At 29.8% G+C, this 14098-nt stretch overlaps 1 long non-coding RNA gene across 1 annotated transcript; it reads left to right on the top strand.

The window, feature by feature from the left end:
• The first annotated feature begins 7141 nt into the window (after positions 1-7141).
• Positions 7142-8422, top strand: LOC149247022 (uncharacterized). Its single transcript, XR_016265606.1, has 2 exons — positions 7142-7524; positions 7758-8422. It is a non-coding gene; the product is annotated as an uncharacterized LOC149247022 (long non-coding RNA).
• Positions 8423-14098: the final 5676 nt, after the last annotated feature.

Genomic DNA, 14098 nt, shown 5'->3' with positions numbered 1-14098 from the left:
ACTGATTCGTCAATAAAAATAAGTCGATATACTTGATTGGTTGAGGAAATGTGGTGGGGACATAATATCTAACAAAGCATGGTTTATAAGTTTTAGGCTATATCGATTTACGTCCGAGGTTTGTAAAGATAAGCCATTTCGATTACTATAGTCCTATGTCGCAGGTGGCAAGGACTAATAAGTTCACTCATGTATTTCATATGCGTATGTTTTGTTTATTTTTTAATAGATATTGTTGAAATTTGATTAAGCACTGTTTGTTAAAATTTTAATTTTAAATTTATGAAATTGTTTATTTTAATATACGTGTGTGTGTGTGTGTGGAATGAAGACACAAGAAATCTCTAAGTATTTCTTTACATTTCATGGATGGTAAATCTTGTAAACTGTCGGTCTTGATTATGGGGCCTCGCCTCAAGGGAATTGAAGAGACCTTTGATCAAATCAGAAGTATGCTCTTAGTAAAACATTTGTCTTGGAATTATTATGAAGTATGGTTTCCTCGACAAAGGAAGCATTCATCATCTTTGTTATAGAAAAAAATGATCACGAAATTGCAACAAAATATGTCCATAGTGATGTTATGTGACGTTGTAGATATCAACTTCACTTAGCAATCATACATATTATCAATAATGTTACTATAAACAAGGCCTTCAAACCACATGTAAAAGGTATATATGCAAGAACATGTATCAATATCACTCCTTGTAATACCATATGTTGATATGAAAGCATAGAACTATGAAATGATGTTATGTGTCTACTCTTTATTTCTCCAAGGGACTCCACCTACCGATGCTTGTTTTCTGATGTATTATTTTTATGTCTATTAGAGGAGGGATAATAATCAAGTGCAATGGTTTGCACAATATTTATGAAAGTGATTCAACAATCCTCATGCTATGTTGTAGAATGTACCTCTCAATGTTCTATAATGCTTTATATATATATATATATATATATATATATATATATATATATATTATTTTTAACTGTAGTTGACATTTTTTTACATAAAAAATTACATATCTTTCTCGTATTTGGTTGGAGAATGCACTCTCTCAAAAATCTCATATAAACATGAATTATGATTTTTTGGGCATATGGTATTACTAATCCATGAAATTATAACAAAGTCCATTTACACATTAAGAATCTCCACTAGAAAGTGAAGTGTTAGTTATTTTTTATGATTTTAAATTTTTTTGCAATGTAAGATGTATCATAGAAATAAGTATTTTGATATTTATTATGAATCAATTATTTTTTTTTTGTGATTTTTAAAAATCTTTACTGTGAGATATATGATAAAATCAATATTTTAATGTACAAACTAAGTAATATATCTTCATTTATTTAATGTTGTGGTGAAAATAGTGAAGAATAATCACCAAAAATGTAAAATGAAAAAATGTATACATTGAATTTACTTATATATTTTGATTTTTGAATAAATATGTATCACATATATTAGCTATATATCTATATAGAGATGGTTTATCAGAATAAACAATGTGTAAAATGTATTTCTTTATTTAGATATCTATAAATAGTTTGTTGATGTAAATAGTTTGTGAAATTTAATTTTACTAAAAGTAGAATGGATTCAATTAAATAATTTGTAATATTTAATTATATATATATTTGTTTTTAATTGTAGTTTTTCTTTTATATAAATAATTACATATTTTCCTCATACTTATTGGAAAATGAGATAGCAAAAATGTCATATAAACATGAATTATGATTTTTTGGGCATGTGCTATTACTAATCTATGGCATTATAACAAAATCCATTGAATCTTCACCAAAAAGTGAAGTGTCACTTATTTTTTTATGATTTTTTGAATTTTAGCAATGTGAGATGTATAATAAAATAAGTGTTTTGATGTTTATTATGAATTAATTATTTTTTATGATTTTTTAAAAATCTTTACCATGTGTGATGTATGATAAAAATAAGTATTTTAATGTATAGAGTAAGTAATATATCTTCATTTATTTAAAAACTGTGAAGAATAATCACCAAAATGCAAAAATGTAGTTATTTTTATGTATCATAAAATAAGTGTTTTGATATTTATTATAATTTTTTTTTTTTTTTTTTTTTTTATGATTTTTTAAAATCTTTATTATATAAGACATATGATAAAATAAATATTTTAATGTACAGAGTGAGTAATATATCTTCATTTATTCAGTGTATTATGAAAATTGTAAAGAATAATCACCAAAATGTAAAAATGTATATATTGAATTAATTACTTATATATTTTGATTTTTTATTAAATATGTATCTGATATATTAGCTGTATATCTATATAGAGATGGTTTATTAGAATAAACAAGGTGTAAAATGTAATTCTTTGTTTTGATATTTATAAATAGTTTGTTGATGTAAACCGTGTGTGAAATTTAATTTTTTTTTTTAAGAAAAGTGGAATGGATTTAGAATTATAATATTTTTTAATTTTTAATAATATAATATATTTATTTTTAGTTTATATATATCATCACTAGAAGAGTAGATGGTGACAAGGCATTTTATAAGGTAAATGTGGCTAAAGCTAGGTGCTATTATTGGGTGATTTTGACGGCTATAGGACTCACATAAACTAGCATACATGCATAATTACATACATACATACTTCTTAAAATTTGAAAGCCATGGTGCAAATGTGTGCTAAGATTTTGAGAGTTTTTAACTAAAGTTTCTCCTTCATAATCATCATGGATAATTCTGCAAGAGGGCTATTGGTCCCATCCTTCAATAAGATTGTCTTAGGATTTCGTAGGAGTGTTGGATCCTGCAACAATCCCACCCAAATTCCCCATCATTCACATCATTTTCAAAGCTTAGGTGGAGGCAATGAAGATTTTTTCACTAAAAAAAACTTGTTAGAGCATTATGCAAAAGTAAAATTAAAGGGTGTTTCCTACCAAAAGTAGTGCAAGATCCATGATATCAGGTCAAATATAACAAGTTTGGATAATACATCCAATATATGTGGAATCATGCTCTGATCTACAAGTTCATTAGATTATGGCCCTATGAAAAGTCATTGATCAATTGGATCAAAAATAAATGGAACCCTGAGGGACAAATAGATTTGGAGCTAGGAGAAAAAGGGTAATTCACAATAATTGTTTCGAGCTTTGAAGATAGAATGATGGTTTTTGGAGGGAATTACCTTTTTAATAATTTTAGGATCTTCATGCAATTTAGGAAAGATCATTACAATCTTAAAATATTGGGAGGAATAAATCTTTGAAGGCATTGGGAATGCCACTTGCACTTTGTCAAAGTTTTTGAGGCAACTAAGAAAGGGAGATACACATCCTATGAAAGGATCCATATCTATTTGCATATTTCACATCCTCTTCCACCTTCAATAGACATTTATTATCAAGATAATCTTTGGAAACAAACATTGGATTATGAAAATATCCCATTTAGATGCACAGGTTGTCATGAATATGGAAATATTATTAGATATTTTCATATGATTTTTAATGATTTATGAATAGAGCAATCAACTCATAAAGAGAAAGAGGATTGTGGAAAATTTCCCCAAAAGACAAGGAATTTGAGATCTCATGGAGCCACAAATTCTAATGAGGGCTATAAATCATAAAACAAGTTCATGTCTCTATCCTCTTCGAAAAAGACCTTATTGCAATAAGTTAATCAATCTATCCCCCAATTAGAACCCAAGAAAAATAATCCACAAGGTAATTTGAAAAATTCTCTTCCAGATGAGAAAACTAGCTCATTAATGAAAAAGGATGAGACTAAAGACCTCCTAGAATACATGGATCTAGATATTCCATGTATGATTGCTCTACTAAAGGCCTTCCTTAATCAAGATCTGCAATCCATGAGAAGCTATCTAATAGATAATGCTCCCCTCAAGAAAAAATAGCTAACTCAAGAAAAGTCATGCCAATGTAGAAAGCATTTCCTCCTTAACCCAAAAAAGCCCGAAATTTTCATCCTATGTTTTTTTAAAGAATAATATGTTCTTTGTTGTAACTACGGTTATTGATAATTTGTAATAGTTTAATATTGATTACTATATTTCATAATATATTTAGTTGATAGGCCAAAATTCTAATTTTTTTATGAAAATAATTTTTGAATTTAAAAAATCTAGATTACTTTTGATTTTTCTTTAATGAATATCAATTAATTATAATATTGTAATAGTAAAAATAATGATTATTACTAAATATAAAATAACCTAAAATATTAGAATTAGAAATTATTAAATTTGGTTTAAAAGCATATGAAAAGATGCACTTATATACCTAACTTAAAGTTAAAGGAGTACATTGTAGAAATTATATATAGAAATAATACATATGTTATTAAATTTGGTTTAAAAACATATAAAAAGATACACTTATATAAATAACTTAATGTTAAAGCAGTACATTGAATTTGATTAAAAAAAAAAAAAAAAAAAAAATTAACTGTAGCATTTGATATTATTTAAACCATGCGTAGGCAACAAGGGAATCAGACTTTTTATAACAATCATAGGCTAGTAACTATACTCCAAAGAACCGAGACAAGTAAAAACAACAATTTAAATCGAATTTCATGCATCCACAAGCCGAAGGCAACTATAATTACAAGAGAATGTTATCCAGCAACCTTGCAGTTAATAACCCAAGCCAACAACAAAATCAGTAGTAATACGCCACTGGTAAAAAATAGTTAAAATCTTTCAAGTTGCACGGGCTGCAAACATCGTGTCCCATATGAGAAAAGGTCAACCATTGTTGCCAATCGACGAAGCATATAAAGTAGGGCCATCCATCGCTGATAAAACATAGAAAGCTGACTAGCCAAACAAGCTGTGATAAACTTTGAGGAGCTAAACATCAGGAGTAATATACTGCAAATCTGTACTCACACCAAAACAAGTACAAAACTGAAAGGACCATAAATAAGACCCAATATCTCCACATGCCCTTGTTCTTGGGAGCAAGAAAACTCTCAACTTCACTGAAACAGGTTTGTCAAGAAAATTACAAAACTTTGAAACCGTTTTTTATCCTTGATTTGAAGAAAGGATAGTAAGATCTAGGTCACTAGTCACTAGTGGATTAGTAGGGTTTCTAGGAGGATCAGTGAGATACCTTGAGGTTGAGTTTCACACTAGATAACTCTCCACATGACTCAAGCTAGAGTCAATGTCATTAACACAAAATTTAGTATTACTTAACAACCATTGATGTCCTTCCACTTTAAAAATAGATTATAATTTTTAACTTGCTTATCTTTGAAAATTAAAAGTAACAGAGCGTCCATTTGTTGATGCAATTAAAGCTAATGCATGAAAGGAAGAATCCTATTCCGAGCCAATATCATTAACACAAACTGTTATTACTTAGCAACCCTTGATGTCCTTCCACTTTAAAAATACATTATAATTTTTAACTTGCTTGTCCTTGAAAATTAAAAGTAACAAAGTGTCCATTTGTTGATGCAATAAAAACTAATGCATGAAAGGAAGAATCCTATTCCGAAATCTACCTGTATCCTAGACCCATTTCACAGCATCACCAAAAATTTCTGAATTATAATGGTAGGGGCTATCCATGACTCTTTCAACAAGTTTTCCTTACACACTCAAAGAGGAAAAAATAAAAAAAATTTGCCAGTGAGTGAAAAGCAAAAGGTTGACCATTTTTAACTCTCAAACTAATAACACCACCTCTTCTACTCACCATTCTTTGGTGAGGAAGCATAATGGCTAAAGCTAGAGGACAATGCAAACACCCACTGTACCACAACAATAAAAAAACAATCAAATAGACAAACCACCTCCCTTTTAATATCCTTGAATTTTATAAATATAGTAACGATGTTGGTAGTTATTAAATTATACTTTTAAAAATAATTAATTAAACTAAAAGTTAAGATTTAAGTATATAAAATTTAATAAAATTCTATCTCAATTTCATATCATTTAAATAAATAAAAGAAAAATTGATTGCTTTATTGATTCAAATTTTTAATATATATAAAAAATAAGATTATTATTAATAATAAAGAAATATTATTTTTAAAAATTTAAATTATAAATGGAAAAAATATTTATATATAATTTAATGTAGATTAATTAATAATAAAGTTTTTTTTTGTTGTTTTTTTGGGGTAAAATACTTAATAGTGCAATACACCTCATTAATTCTACTAGCTAATTTGACAAATTTACAAACAAATTTAAAAAGACATTTATATATAAAATTAAATTCTTATTTAATTAATAAGTTACATTTATTTAATTATGTTTGCCTTATGATGTTTATGTTTATTTCAATTAAAATGTTATCAAATTTGGTTTAAAAGTATATGAATATTCAAAGATGCACACATACATAATGTTCAAAGAGGTACATTGAATTTGATAAAGTTAATAGGGATGATTGTGTTTATTGAATTATATTGTTTAAAGTAATTTAATACAATTATAGTTTGAAATACAAATATAAAAAATTTAATATTTTTTTAATTATATATATAAAGAAATATTATTTAAAAATATTAATTATAAATTAAAAATATCTATATATAACCAGGTATAAAGTAGTTAGTAGTATATTTTTTTTAATAATATATGTGGTTAATGAGTTAGTTTTATAGATATATGAAATAGTTTTTTTCCCATTAAAATCTATTACAATTTTTAGTAAATCCTTGAATTTTTACAATTTTTAGTAAATCCTTGAATTTTTGTTGTTTGAATTATTTTTTGAATATATAAATTGATTCAGCGCCAGAAAAACTATTGAAACATTCAAATTATACAAATTTTAAAAATTTTTACCAAAATTTAGTTAAAATTAATGAGAAAAATAACTTAGGGAAAATTATTTTTCCTATATATAGCTATGAATATATTCTTTTTATTAAAGGAATTCATCATGTGATCCAAAGAGAGTGCAATACACCTCATAAATTCCACTGAAACCAACCCACTTAAAAAAAGTTAAGTATAAATATTTTTTTTATTTAATCCATAAATTATGTTTATTAAAGTCCTAACCAGCTAGGATGTCACCAACAAAAGAGAACAGACATCCAAACTCCCTACAATCAAGGATATTCTCTCCACTCCCCCAGACATCCAAACTCCCTACAATCAAGGATATTCTCTCCACTCCCCCTTCTGAAAGTCTTCAGGTCTATACCGCTCGGTACTTTTCAGTTGGCTCTCAAGTCTTCATGCCTAAATCACTCAGCTTTTTAATGGACAAAAAGTCTTAAAGTCTAAATCACTTCAAATTTTCCATGGACTCTCAAAATCTTCGGTCTAAATCAGAATTTACGGCGACTCTCAAAGTCTTCAAAAGTCTAAATCACTCATAATTTCGAATGAACAGATACCAGAAGCCGTGTGGAATGTATTGTCTTCTAGCCAAGAAAAAAGACTTGAGTACAAACTTTCGGTGCCATCGAACAACCTGCAAAGTCACGCACATTGACTTTCCAGTTCTCTGCAATTCCCTGTAATTTCGCTCATCTCTGTCCTCAATCCTTGAATTATATCTCAAATCATATAAATGGATTGAATGCTCCATTGTACCGGTACTAAAAAATGATTGCGCTGTTGTTTCTCAAATTCTGAAATATTTTTGGAATTGAGAAGGGTTAAGAAATTGATCTTGCTGATGTCTCTCAAATTCTGTAATATTTTTGCTGTCACTCAAACTCTGAAATATTTTTGGAATCTATAATCTAGGTATGATCACTAGGACAAAGGTTTTCCACTGTTAGGGTTTTCTTTGGAAAGCCCTAAATTCGGTTCGACTGTTAGGGTTTTGTTTTGAAAGCCCTAAATTTGGTTCTGTTAGGTTTTTGTTTCGAAAGCCCTAAAAGCTCACTGGTATATGTGTATCTGATCAATGGATACCTCCATAAATTTCCATGGATTGACCATGTACTCATATACCAGTGCGCTTGTAGGGCTTTCGAAACAACACCCCAACAAGATGAGAACAGGATGAGAATGTGTGCCGTTCTAGTCAGTTTTACTTGCCTGAGTGGGCTTCGATGTTTGAGAGCGGTCAGTCAGGGATAAGATTGGGAGGAAAATAAACGGATGCAGAAAATGAGGGCAGGGCCACGAGAAGAAGAAATGGATGCAGAAAATGAAGACATGGCAAGGGAACTTACTAAACTGAAAATCCTGTACTGTCATCCACTGTAAATTCTTCTTCAATTGATGTTAAAATCTAGATTCAGTGACTGTAACTGCTGTAAGGAATCATAGACTTGACTACAGAGGGAGTGCAAAAGCAACTCCGTAGTCAAGATTGTTGTTGTAAGGATTTAATTAGAAATTGACACGCATTTGGGCCAGCCACTGATATTGTTTAATTAGAAATTGACACACATTTGGGATCAGCCACTGATATTGTTCAGTTATGTCAATAATTGGCATATTATTCTTAAGCGAAGAGTGTATGGGTAATTTGTTTGGAATATGAGCACATTGGTGTAGGGGGTAATTTGACATTTGGAATGTGAGCACTTTGGTTTTGAGTATCAGCTCACAACTCTAATGTGTGAAGTAAAACCGAAACATTTATGCCAATGGAAAATTTCAAAATAATTTGATGGTTATCATTCATATATATATATAATAATTTTATTGATAAATTTATATTTTTAAATAATTTATTATAATTTATAGTAAAAATTAAATTATAGTTAAAATAATATTTTTGAGGGTACTTTGGTAATACAATTTTAAATAAGAATGTGATTTTTTGTTATTTAAAATATTTTTTTAAATACATAAATAAATTTAACTCCTGAATACTAGAATTCTATAAACTAAATATAACATATCTTTTTATATATATATTTAATCCAATATTACTATACTCACTCCCACAAAACAAATGAGAATATATTTTTCCCTCAATTACATTTTTTTACTAAAGATTGAATTCTATTTTCCTTGGAGCTTTATTATCTCTGATTGGACTTATATACAATGCATACATATATGTCAAGTTACACAGGGCTCATGTTAACTTGGCCTATACTTTCTTATAGGCTCTGTGAGTAACTTGTTTTTTTTAATGACTTAGCTATAACTTATGATTTACTGGGGTTATGAGTTCATGATGGGACTTTGGTTATCACATCAGACATGATCGGTCTCTCTGGGATAGCTGAGGTGTCAGCAGTCTAGAGCGTTGGATTTTGTTACACATCAATGGTGGGGAAGGTAGGTAAGACCTTATGGAAATTACTTTGCACCCATCTGGGGGTACATTCAGTTTGCATCCTCGCGCTTGCTGTTGGCGCTCTGCAACTCTTTGTTTTTGACCCTGGTGTTTTCCCTTCTAGTTTCCACCATCAGATTTTTGAAACCATCGCTTCAGGCAAAACTATGACAAACAACTAAAATCCTTATTTCCATTATCAAATGTGTTGCGAGGGTATGCTGGTTAGTTATTTAACTAGCGTTGCAATTGCCCATTATTGTGGTCATACGAGAATTATTGCTGTGCCTCACCTACTCTCATCTCACAACATTAAGGGCTTCAGATTTAGAGTGGGTCATAAGTATTTTCAAAATAATAAGATGGTTATTATTATATATATGATTAAAATAATTTTATTGATAATTTTATATTTTTAAATGACTTAATCTAATTTATAGTTGAAATAGTATTTTTATTATAATTTGGTGATACAATTTCAAGTAAAAATGTGATTTTTTTGTTGATTAAAATACTTTTTTTAATATATAAATAAATTCAACACCTTAAAAAATTCTAAAACACTAGAATTTTACAGACTAAATGTAATATAACTTTATAATTATATATTAAAAAACATATATATTTTTATCAAATATTACCATACTTACTCCACAAAACAAGAATATATTTTTCCCCAAGTTACATTTTACTAAAAGTTGAACTCTATTTTCCTTAGAGCTTTATTACCTCTTGATTTGATTTCTTTACAATGCATACATATATGTTAAGTTACACTGGGCTTATGTTAACCCACCATATACTTTCGCATAGGCTTTGTCGGTAATTTACTTTTTGTTATACTTGTTTGCTTAACTTTTAAGGACTTGAGCTCTAACTTATGATTTATTGGGGTTATGAGTTCATTTATCACATGCTTTGGATTTACTTGGTTTGTTGTCAGGTTTTTCCTCTCATTGTTGATGGTGTTCCAATACTAATCACAATGAATTAAGGTTGGTTTCTAATATAGGTCTATTGAACCCTCAAGAAGTGCATGTTGCCAATTTGATTATCACACTAGACATGACCAACCTCTCTCTCATAACTACCCTACCCCATTCTCTCTCTTGGCATTCAATTTCCACGGTTGCTCTTGCTACCGGCGCTTTGCAACTCTTCATTTTTTATCCTAGTATTTTTCCTTCAAGTTCCCACCACCGAATCTCTTATCAAATGTGTTGCGAAGATATGTTTGTTAATTGTTGAACTAAAACTTTTTTTAGGCTTCCGATTGTTGACGAATTTATTCTCATTGTGGGTTGCAATTTCCCACTATCGAGGTCATATGAGAATTATTGGTGTCCCTCGTCCACTATCCATCTCATGATCTTAAGGGCTTCAGATTTTCAATTGGTTGTAAGTGTTCTTAGTTATCTTTGCACATTAGGAGCAATATGCATAGTCTCGGCCTTTGTTGGGGCATAAGTTTCCTGCTATTGTGAGGCTTGTAGGCAGTTGCACGTAGCCTAGGTTTATAGTGGCAGCCAGTTAGATTTGATCCTGGGTCTATTCAGGATAACTCTCACCAGTTACCAATTATCCTAGATTTTTAAATATATATATATATATATATATATATATATATATATATATATATATATATATATATATATAGATATAGTCTCTCTGCCTTTTTCTTGGATGATTATCAGAGTTAATATGTTTATAATGTAAGGATTTCCTTGTTTTCACCGGGTATTTGGAGCTGTGGCATTTTCAAACCTTCACATCAAGTAAACCACAATTCTTTATCTAACTCTGTTATTATATTTTTCTTCCTATGAAACTTAAGTTAATTGGCCCTTTTGGCCATTGTCTCATTAGGTACTAATTTTAACCTTTTTGCAGCCGTGTCCACTTAAGAAGCATTATTCTAGGTCTTCAATTACTCTCAAGGTTCCTTATTGTTCCTTTACTCTAATTATTTTTCCAAGTAATTCTAAGCTCGAAAACCCTACTCTAGGTGTGAAGACTTATAGCTCAAGGTTGAGATCCTTTGCCACAGAATTAATGAAGTGGTCATCTATGGCCTAAGGTCATAACCCTGACCCAGAGTTCTGGTTTGAGTGTTTACTTAATTTGTAAAAAAAGGGTTTTAATGGCTGCCCACAACCCTATAATTTATATGATCGATTGGGCCCTCATGACCACTTACCAAGTCATATTTTGTATTAGAAGTCTTATGCATGAGTTTCCCTTTTTATTTGTTTCAGAAACTAAGACTTTTGTGTTAATATTTCAAGGAACACGACTGTAGAATTGTGTGAGACACCAAGGTCCCTAGAATGAAGTACATACTTAGTGTTTTTTTTGTTCATACTTATGGTAAATAATATTTATTAAAGGCATTATATTATTTTGTGTTTATTGTTTTTCTTTGGATTACTCTTCTCCTATAAATGTAAATTGTTACTTTCCAAACTTGCTTGTTAATTTTTTTTTGCTTACATGCAAGTTATTCATAACAAAGGTAACCAAGATACTATTTCTTTGCTAGATATCAATTGTTTTATTGTATGGCTTTGCATAATTTTTTTTAGGAGTTATTAATGCATTTAATGTATTTCTGGTAGCTCATAGTAATTTTCTAGTTCATTTAAAAACCCTCATTTGTACCTTTTAAACAAAAAATAGCTACTTGTAAATTCATAAATTTTTCAAGGTAATCCTTTACATTTAAGTTGTTTTTAATACTCTCAAAGGATTTATTTATATATGTGCATCAACTTTGTTATTTATTTTCTTTTTTTTTTAATAACTTTAGTTTGTAGAAAATGGCCAGCTAAGACCAGAGGGTGTATAGTCTTCATACCTAATAAATAGGCGAAGGATTATTTCCCTTTAGTCATGATTCTCAGTTTGGTATTGACTAGGGTAACTAACTTATCCCAAGAACACCTTACAGTATTATGTTATTTTGCATTTTTCTTTTACTTTATACTAAACAGTTTGTAGAACAAAAACTCTTCAAATAACTAGAGAAGATGAAACAAGACTAAAACAAGAACTTAGAAAACACATATTGAACTAGATTTCACTTATCTACACAAGTCACTTGAATGCCACAAAACCTAGTAGATATAAAGATGCTCCACCCTACCAATGAGTACTTCTACCTCTACTGGGACTCCCCCTAATCCAATTCCACACTCAAAACAACTTTTCAACGAAGACCTTTCTAGGCCCAATGGGTTTCCTCCTCGCAACCTCATGCCCTCCTCAATACCGTGTCATGTCCCTGAGGAAAGTAGCACTACAACTACTCAACTACTTGCTCACCCTCTTATTGGGATATATATTTAAGGGATAGAAGAGTTCTCTTCTCTCTCTCTTACAGCATTTGTGACTGTAATGTTATTGTTCTCCTATTTCTTTAATTCCTCCTTCTTACCATCAACACTGAGTTCCTCTTCTGAAAATGAAGATACAATGCAGAGTATAAGACATGAAAGACTATGAATATTGAAATATAAACTAAAGTAGACTATAAAGAATCTATACGACATATACCTCAACATTAGCAATGTCAATGTCATTGTCCCCCATAAAAGTAAGAAACTCGAACAAGTTTTATTCAGTTAGGCGATAGTTGCCATTATGTGGGGATATGACCTGTATAAACAAAGCAAATAAAATGTCACCGTAGAAAAGAACACCTTAGGAATTAGTATTCAACCTCTAGGAAAGGATTAGGTACAATCATGCTTTACTAAGTTACATGCCAAAAAGCTCTAAATAACTTGTCAAAATGAAAGGAAATAAAAAGACAACATATAAGAAATCATGTATGACACCTCCCTAGCAAATTGCATCATAGAAGAAAAAAATTCTATGGTTACCCATACATGTGGGTGGGTAACCTATCCCAATATGCCATGATCCATAGGTTCCAAAGGAAGTAAACTTCATACTAACATAATGATTTATTGGTTGCATCTTGGTCTCCAAACAACTACAATGATTTCCTTTACACATCATAATATTCAAATATTTAGAAAAAAAACACAAGAACCAAGGATATAAAATTGCTTTCGATAATGATGATACATCCAAAGCATTGTGAGGTTAATAAATTAATTTTGTGTAAATCTAATAGATATGGTAATCTAAAAAGTTTCACTATTCCTTTTTTATCACAAATCTAGAAATGTGAAACAAAGATCTCTCTAATTATTAGATGAAGATCTATGTAACCCTTTATGATGCCATTCTAGTCATTATTAGAAATCTTAGGGGAAACATAAATGGTTCTATTTCATATCACAACATATGCAATAGTTCTACCACCAACAATTTATTGTCCTCCAAATAACAATTATGTAAAGGAGTTTCCCGCTCATATTATCACTAGTAACTATTGTAAACAACAAAGGAGGGCACCTAGAGTAAAGGACTTACTATCCTTCAATTTCTTAAAATATGATAAAATATAGAAGGGTTTTTCTCATACTCCAAGCTCACCAGGATTCTAGAAGACACCTCTAACTACAATGGAACATTCCCAAATAAGTGAAAGTACATGTAAATTAATGAACTTGTAAATTTTAGAGTTAACATCTTGTAATTGTTGGCCATGTTACTCACTTAACTTATGGATGGTTGACCTAGTCACAGGCTTATTATATTTAAAAATTTATATCATATGAAGTGCTTAATTCACCAACCATCATCCCTGATAGTTATACTCCTCACTACCATGTATATTATAGGGTGAAGGTATGAACTGAGTAACACTGATTATGTATAATTTATCTAATATCAACACCATTGATCTAGTATCCTCTTGCTCCTTTTGAAGGCCAAG

Source organism: Pinus tabuliformis, chromosome 7 (genome assembly GCF_031772625.1).
Source record: "Pinus tabuliformis cultivar Carrire ecotype Pingquan chromosome 7, CPIR1, whole genome shotgun sequence".
NCBI lineage: Eukaryota > Viridiplantae > Streptophyta > Pinopsida > Pinales > Pinaceae > Pinus > Pinus tabuliformis.
The sequence above is the reverse complement of the archived record's forward strand: the minus strand, read 5'-3'. Positions and strand labels throughout refer to the sequence as shown.